The sequence below is a fragment of the Chamaea fasciata genome, unplaced genomic scaffold (assembly GCF_029207755.1).
Source record: "Chamaea fasciata isolate MVZ Bird 193981 ecotype frontalis unplaced genomic scaffold, bChaFas1.0.hap1 SCAF_7, whole genome shotgun sequence".
In the NCBI taxonomy this organism is placed as follows: domain Eukaryota; kingdom Metazoa; phylum Chordata; class Aves; order Passeriformes; family Sylviidae; genus Chamaea; species Chamaea fasciata.
Genome location: NW_027094092.1, coordinates 54,429,358 through 54,438,733, shown reverse-complemented (window position 1 = coordinate 54,438,733; position 9,376 = coordinate 54,429,358).

Here is a 9,376-nt window from a genome sequence, read left to right as displayed (position 1 = left end):
GGTGTGGTTTCATGGGTTAAAAGTCTCAGATGCCATTCCAAGTGGCAGCCAGTCTGGGTACTATGTGTATTTTGAAAATACATTGGTTTCCTCAGGGCAAACAAGTTTAAAACTGATGTTGGAGTTTAGATGCTATGTTTTGTGTCACTTGAAGCTGATCTGTCAAGGCAGTTTTATTTCTTCCAGATAGTTTTATTTCTGCCAGAGGTCTGTGAATTCAAAACTTCGCCTGTATGTTCTGTGGACAGAAACACAACGAAATACAGGAGCAACTTTTCCACTAATGAACTTACAGTCTGCTAAGGGTGAAGGGCTTGTTCCTGGTTTCTTTGTTTTGTTCTGGTCAAAAACAGCATATCAAGTTAAGACTTAACTTTACTCCTGAAAAAAAAACAAAACAAACCAAAAAAGAAACAAGGAAACAAACAAAACATCTAAACATGAAAAACCAAACAGTAACAACCTCCTCAAAAGTTAGTGACAGAATCAGTATTTTTTAAAAGGTGAAAGCCTTCTTTCATTCAGAAACTCATAAAAACTTCAATGTACATTTTCAATACTAATACAAGATTTAGAATGGCAATCATTTATATGAAAATACAATTATGCAAGACATGCAACATAGATCAATGTGCTGAAAATGGGCCACAATATCTAATGGACTAACTCTGGTCTGGTTTCATTGCTTGAGTTCTTCCAAAACTACTGAAACCCCAGGATCAGTAGTACTGAACACAGTGCCAAACTATGGCTATAGAATCACAGGCTATCCTGAACTGGAAGGGACCCACAAGGATCATCAAACGCTGCATCCTGGCTCTGCCCAGGACAGTCCTAAAAATCACACCAGTGCCTGAAAGCATTGTCCAAACATCAAAATTATGAGAGTGAGTTGCTGAACTACTAATAGTTTGCAGGTACAACCACTCTGGTTTCATACAGGTTAATGTAATTTTTAAAAATTTTTCTGTAGAGCTGATCAGCCGAGCTTTCTGATCTGTGGAGCAGAAGCCATGGTTGTAATTCACAGCAATTCCCAAAAATTGCTTCTGATCTTACTCCTGCCACTCCTTCTTTAGCTTTAGGGACTTCTGCTTTGGCTTTTTCTGCACATACTAGCAAATGCAGCTTAAGATGTTCAGCAGGCTTTTCCAACTGCATATTGAAAACTCATGGTCTTTTCTTTCTGTCTAAGGAAACTACTCTGTAAATATGCACTAGTTAGACACTCGGATGTTCCTGAAATTCTCTGGGGAATATTGGTTAATCAGAATGTAATTCCAGTTGGAAAGAGACCTGTCAGGATAGAGGACAGAGGATCACACGTTTCATTAACGTGGCATGGGATAAACGTGGATAGAACTTGGCTGTCTGAGAACTGGATGAAATACAAAGAAAGAACTAAAAGCACTATTCCACTTGTGGGGAAGGAGTGCTCTGAAACACTCATCTCAAATATGAAGTAGATTTGAAAGGGAGCAGCTCATCCTGCAACAGTGCTGCTGGTGCTGTCACTGAAGAGTACATTTAAGGGCACTTTTGCAGAGTCACAGGTTATTCTGAGTTGGAAGGAAATCACAGGGATCATCAAGTCCAGCTTTTGCTGAGGGCTGATTCCATATGACACATTGCCACCACTACCCCACTGCAGGAATCTTCAGTTGCAGCTGAGTCAGCCTCAGGTGGTGAAATCTCTTAATTGCTTTGTAAGACTCACTTTCACCAACATCTGCTACTGACCAACTCTCTTCTCTTTGCAAGCTATGAAGGCAGAATAATTCTGTCTGCTCTTTACCAACGAGCCTGAGCACCCTGCAGGGAGGGAATTGGTTCACCTGCCTGTCTTCTGAATTGTTACCCAGAAGAATGGTGCTGAGTGTTTTATTAGTTCCAGAACAGTGAGCCTTGAGGAAGATCCACTGGTGATTTAGAAGTAACAGAAAGGATGAGTGAGACCTGACCTGCCAAAGCTTGTTGGCATTGAGTGTTCCTGAAAATTAAAAAAAACCCTAACGTGCTGGTGATATTTCAGGTTAGTTAATGAGATTCTGAATGTGAAAAAGCAGCCCAAACACATCCCAAATCAGTGAAGGTAACTGTGAAACACCATGATTTTGGTTTATCCTTGAAAACCTTTTTGTGAACTACCTCTGCGCCCCCCCCCCCCCAAAGAACCAACTAAGCAAAAAACCAAACCAAACAAACAACAAAAACAAACAAACAAAAACCCACCCCAAAAACCAACCCAAAACCTAGAGAATAAAAATTACAGTCTTTTTCTTGCTACATTGCTTTTCCTGTGCTTGGATGAATATTACAGACAAATTGCCTGGTTGATGTTTGGTCACTTACAGCACAAAGAAAAATGTCATTTCTTGTATTTTCAACAGTTTCCATTTCCAGTAAACTAGTCCAATGCACAAAATGGACTGTTGTTGTTAAGCCTGTCTTTCCTGTATTCTGTCTCTACCAGTGCTTCAAGAAATTCAGGGCAGACACAGAAGAGCTCTGGGTGTCCCCTGTGTCTGATTTTATGGAAAATAATGAATAACCATTCCCTATTGATTCTCTGAATAGCATCCATGACTATGAAGATGTCTGTCATCCTTCTCCATTTTTTATTCAAGCTGTAATGTTTTGTTCATATTGAAACACTTTGCAGTGTGTCTTGTGCCACATCCAAGTTCACAGCACAGAAAACTGTGTGGGAAGGGAGGGAGCCCTGGGTACGCCAAGAGCTCTGCACAGGCACCTCTCTGATACATCACTGCTTGTGTTCCTTCTTCAGAGTACTAAGAAATACATTGAATGGGCAGCAGCTTCCTCAGTTTTACCAATATACTGTCCTTGGGATCACAGTTATCCCTTTGTAACTGTTGTCTTCACATTCCTTTTACACTGAGACCAGTTTAATTAAGTATATCACATTCTACCTGAACTACTATAGACTCTGCCCACAAAACATATAGATTTAGATTTTTGTACTCCAGTAACCAATTACAGATTTAAATTTTGTTTCTGATTCATCTGATCCATCTGTGAGACAGTCATAATAAATGTTTACCTGTCACTTAATGCTTCCAACTACACCAAAATATAATTAGAAATAATAAGCCAGATAAAAATCACAGTGTAAGTCACAGACATTGCAATTCAATACTGAAAGCTTTCTTAAAAGAAGAACTTACAAGCTCAGGAAACTGAAGAAAATTCTGCTTTATTAATTCTGTTTTAGGCAGGCTTAGAGAAGATATACAGGATAGATGATTTGGCTTTGTGAATCTAAATATTTATCAGCCTTACTTCTTTCCCTCTATGCCATGTTTTGCAAGAAACTTACTGTAAAAAGTCAAAGTGTTCCATTTCAGAATTAAGTGGCAGATAAATAGTGATCCAGCCCTTACAATACTTTATCTATCCCTTCAGCTTCACTTATACCAAAGCCCTCCTCTCTGTGTGCTTGTAGTAAAACTTCCCAATTTTTCTATTCCTTCATTACTAGGCCATTTAGAAAGATATAAAAGCACATCACATAAAGGTGGGACTCTGCCTCCTATACCTCTTTAAATAGGGAGTTTCCTTAGTTGAATTGGTATAAAAATGAGTGGCTTTTGGCCAACTCACTGGTTCTTCTTAAATGTTTTCATGCTAAAACAGTTAAAGAAATTATCTAGAAATTCTGTCAAGTGGAAATGTTTTGATAGTAGCTGATACAGTTGGCCATGTGCCAGCATGCAGTCTGTGTTTTGTGGGATGGACTATCAGGATGGGCACACGTCCCCTGTTGGGCCTAGGATAAAGCACCATGCCCCGTGTGCTCAGTCCCACTGCACTGCCCTTTCTCTGCTCTGCAATACGGACCTGAAGATTAAAAAACCCCTCCTTGCATAAAACTGCTTTTACTGGAAGGGCCAGGGGCTGTTTTCTTTCTTCTGTGTCCTGTTCTTAGTACATCAGCCTTAACAGACAACGTGTTTACAGCTGGAATCAGAGGACTATACCTGGTTCTGACATTATCTGCTCACAAGAGCATATTGTTTCATGAGGACTCCCTAGCAGAGTTTGTGCCCTCATCTTGATGAGCTCTTGATGTGGTTCCCGCCTCCAAAAAATATTTGATGAGCGGGATTAAGGGCTGGCTCTCAGGATATGCTGCTGTTAAGAGCAGGCTCTGCTGTCTTGTCACTCCTGCCAGTGCTTGCTCTTAAATTAGCATAGCATGGTTGGGTTTCAGAGCGTGTTTCGTTCTTGCCAGCCCTGAGATGCACCAGTGCTGCTCAGCAGATCAGAGTACCCGAGGGTCCCACTCACTAGAGGGCACCCTCAAAACTATAAATTATTTTTGCTGTTACAAAGATGTTATTGTTCTGCTGACAGGGGTTTACAAAAGGGCTGCTTTCCCTCTTTTTTTTCATGGTTGTTGTTGTTCCTGGCCCTTCCACAGTGTGCTTTGATTTCTGTTGCACTGTTTCCTTTCAGTTTGCTTCTTTCCAGATTATTTTAATCTGTCATGAAAAAAGGAATATGAGCTGTGACAGTGAGAACTGCTAGCACTGACCTAACATAGTGCCAAGTGTTCTGTTTTCTTTCTCTGCAGGCAACAATGTTTTTGATTTAATGCTAGGTGGCTGTCCTTAGAATTCTTTAAATCTTTATCCGAATAGTTCTATCCATTATTCGGTGTGGATTTACATGGGAGAGGCTCTGAGAGGTAACTCAGTCCTTTCACTATCCCTGCACAGTACAAACATCCTCTCCCACACATGGCTTGGGAAGGGATGGGCAAAACCTTCCTCCCTCACGTTGCAGCTGCATCCAGCCCCGCTCTTATTATTTTGTTATGGAAGTGAATCCTTGCTTTGAGACAGCTTTATATGTTGTTCCTCATATGCTCTCCTCTCTCCATTCCCCAGAGCAGCCGTTCAGCTGGAATAACTCAGGGTGCATCTGCTCAGCTCAAAGGGGCTGTGTCAGTGCAGGCTGGCCAAGAACCCAGCTCTGCACTCACATGTCTAACAAACCATCACAGCAGCAGCCCACAAAGTGTGTTTATTTTAAATATGTGTGGCTGTGTTGTCAGCCCCGCACAGAGAAGATCTCTGTGCAGAGAACAGAAGCTGCACAGAGTCAAGGCAATTCCCTGAACGTTGCCAGGATAACATGCCACAGCTACAGAGACCATCACAAGCACTAATGTGGAAATTTCCTGAGCACAGCCTTTGTAGTTGTAATCCCTTAATGCAGAGAAGTCTTGAAGGCACTCGTTCTCTCTGCTCTCTGCTGAGCAGTTTGCATGAGTGGTGAGGTATTGGCTATAAAAGTGATGCTCAATCCTAGGCCTACATCCAGGGTGCCAATTAATAGAATGAGACTTTTTGCGCTGCTGGCATGTTTCCTCTGCATGGAAATTATCAATGCATTCTGCATAGGGCTCAGACCAGCTTTAGTATTTTAATTACATAGTGTGGGGCAAATCAATTTCTAATATACAAAATGCCTTATCCTATTTGTAATGCCTTAACTAGCTAACTTCTTTTATTTCTTTCACTTGACTTCTTTTCCATGTATATTAGAATCTATTATAACTTGTTCTTTGTATTTATGCTCAGAAGCTTCTTAACCTGTACATGCATTAATGTTTTTTGATTTTATTTTCTGTATGAGGATTTCAGAGAAGATATTGGTGTGACACAATGCTGTCCTTTTTTCCTTTCCTATCTGCAAGACTTAGAAGATCCCCAGACTTTTGGTGAAGGCATTCATTATTGCCTGTTTCTAATATCGATCCATTATCACTACTTAAGCTGTAGGAAGGGCTTATATACAAATAAAAAAAAGTATCACTGATGTAAAACTGTGATATTGTTATTGAATCACTGATTGAATAATGAAGAAGAGTAGCCTGATATTCCTCCTAGTTCTTCAAAATTCACAGCTCCCACACAGTTTGTCCCAGGCACAAGTTGTTCTTCCCTGTCATTTTATTCTGACTTCAGTTCTTCTGGCAAAGTTGGAGATGTTACTTATTCCAGTACCCAATATACACAAGTAGAGATCACTGAAAGCTTTTTTTTTTTTTCCTGCAGAACATACAGTACTAAAAATCAGTGGACCAAATACTCAGGGAATGGGTTTGATGTCTTCGTCCCCTTTTCCAATAATCTGCTTTAGAAGCTATAGATAGGAACTTAATGCTGTTTCAGAATGACAAGGCAAACCTTTTGCAAACTTACTCAGTAAATGTCTTCAAGCTATATTTTATCTCAGACAGTCATGATTGAGGTCCCATTGGTACAGCTACAAACTGCATTCCTTAATTCTGAAAGAACCCAGCTTCCAAGGAAAGCATGAAACAGTGATAAGAGTCGTTGCTAAGATCACCACAAGAGCACAGCCTCAATGGCTGGGAGAAGTGAAGCAGAAGAAGATTGGAGTACAAAATCTGAACTGTTTTCAGTGCTATGGGGTGGCAACTGAGCAGCAAATCTGTGACTGTGGTACTGACATATACGTGACTGCACTGGGAGCAAAACGAGTCTTACCTGAAGCAAGGCAGAGTCTTGAAACAAGAATATCACATCATCTTGGCAATTCTCCCTTTCTTCTTCATCCATTCATTAATGACGCAAACTATGCCATTACAATGGATGATGGGCAGGTAGCAGGAATCCGTGGTATTACTCATCAACCTGAGTAATGGGAAACACCTTCCCTCCCTCTCCTGGCCATTATCCCCCTCAATATAGCCCAGCAGAGCACCTGCTTTATGCAAGATGCAAGTCCACTCTTGGCTCCTGCTCATCCTGATATCTCATTTAAACCTCAGATTGTTCTTGGCAGAGCTGCTCCTTAAGCAGGGGCTTCCCAGCCTGTACTGAGACAAGAGGAACCCTGGGCCTCTTCCTGGGCTTCAGGAGCTTTCCACGGGCCAGCCCCCAAGCTTATCAATGTCTTTGCCAGTTTTCAGCCGCTCTGGAACTCAGAGCTCAAAGGGCAGGTTTCCATTCATGGTAGAGGGCTGCACTATTTTAAGAATCTCAATGGAAACACAACTCTAATTACTATAGGTTTGACACAGTGAGTTTCCTCTTCAGAAGCAAAGAACACCACGAAACACCTCTTTGTGATCATGACTGGTAATACACTGTATTTCCATGCTTGTCATTTTGTCAGACTCACCAAAGGCTGACTCCAGCACCACTTGCTTGGGATCTTTTCCATTTACAGGCCAGCCAGGCTCACAAACCTCAGCAGCAAACACCATTTCCTCACATTTTGAGAATTAGGCCCAGTTAGCAGGAAATGTTTTGTCTTCTGTGGGGAAAAATGGACACTGCCACCTCTGCTGGAAGGACACATATAGTTGACTGTCCTTAAGACAGTATCTTATGTATATGTTCTGCAGTCCTTAAGAAAGCTTATCTCCAGTGACTCAGCCCAGGGTATTTTAAGGATTTCAGCAGCCACCTAAACTATCTGAAGTGCTCTGCTACTCCTCAGGCACTGTAAAGGTATCACCTGAAACCCAACACTGCTGTCTGAGGCACTATTTACAGCCTTGCAATGTAAACTCTGGTGTCTACGCTCAGCTCCTGAAAGGTAACGCCTGTCACAGGAAGGGTGCATTATCTTGAGACTGTGAAAACATTAAAATACACAAGTGTTTGGGGTTTTTTTTTTTCCCTGACAGACATTTTCATGCCAAACACATTTATTTAGACAGTGTTCAAATTTGTACTGCTTTCAACGACTGAAAAATGCAGCTGTTGGCCAAAATTTTTTACATTAATGGAAGATACAAAGTGTATGTGCTTACAAAAGACCTTTTTTCCTGTTTTATTTTTCTTACCATCTCATAGAGCTGATGGGAAAATATTTAATGAACAGTGTCAGCTCCAGAAATCTACAGATATCAATAACACATGAAGGTATTTTAGAATAACTAATTTCCTGTAAGTATATCAGAGATTAAATGGCAATATCTTGGAATCATTCTGTAAAACACACTCATTATCAAAGCTCGTTTGTGATGGATTTGGGAAGAAAATGACCCAGTTCCCTACCTCCCTGAAGCAGGCTGTACAATCCCACTTGTCTCATGCCATGGATCCGTGTAGCACGGTGGCAGCCTGAGCAGGCTCCATGCTTCAGGCATCCTCTTTGTCATTGGCAATCTGGATCTAGTAAAGAGACAAAGCAAGCACTAACACACTCATTAGTGACCAACAAACCGCCAGGTCACACCCCGATGGACTGCCACAAACAGGCACTTCTAGAAAGAAGATAGCTGAAGCTGGATTTCCTTTCTTGTCTGATGCCCAGTTAAAAGGGTGATGTGAGCTCATCCTTTTTGCCAACATCTGACACTTTAAACCAGCTCTCTGATGGACATAACATGTTACTGTACAGGAGGCAAGGCCACTTCCACAGGGAATAATGAGTGGGCTAGAGCTTGACCCCATGTAAAGTATTACTGTCAGAGGTTAGGGGCAGGAATGTCTGGTTTTTTTCCTCCATCCCCATCGTCAGACACAGCTCTCCAGGTTTGGTTTGGGTTTTTTAAAGATTTTTTTTTGTGTGTGTGTGTGGTTTCTTGGGGGTTGTTTGGTTTTTTGAGTTGGGCATTGCCAGCCTGACATGGATTTAGATGACACTACCTCAGATGCTTCAGCTACCAAAGACCATTCTATGTGAAATTATACATATGTGTGTGTGTATATATATATATATATATGTAAAACTGATGCAAAGGAAATTAAGAAATACTAATTAATTAGCAGATCAATTCTCATCCAGGTCTCAGCCATTGCCCTGAATGGTGTGTGAGGCACTGACCTGCTGTCATTTACTGGAAGGGTCACATACCTGCTATTTCTGGCTCCTTCTGAAACAGATGAGAAAAGGAGTGGTTTCCATGGAGGCTTCTGGAAGCCCTAACAGCACTTGTCTGAAGCCCAGTCAGTTTTAGAGGTGATAATTGTTTATCTGAACCTGTATCGACCTTTGCCTTCTCTCAGTGTTGTTGATAAAGAGACTTCACAGAGTTCACATCAGTTGTTCTGAACAAACTTTTATTGCAAGAATTTCTGCCTCACTTAGAAAATGTATTTTTCCTTCATAAAACCATTGGTCACTCAGGTGAATAACCACGAATCCCAGTGATAAAGGTAGATCCCTGCTCTGTTTGTAAATGGGAAAGGGAGACAAAGTTTGTGGGATTTGTGAAAAAAGGCCAAACACTGAAAATTTGTAGACTGAGAGAAAACATACCTTTATTCACTAATGCTGCTACTTATTTTCTAAAATTCCTGAAATATTAAACCAGGTTTTTGTATGAAGTTTACTTTGTTAAAAAAGAAGGGAAATAGAGACCAAG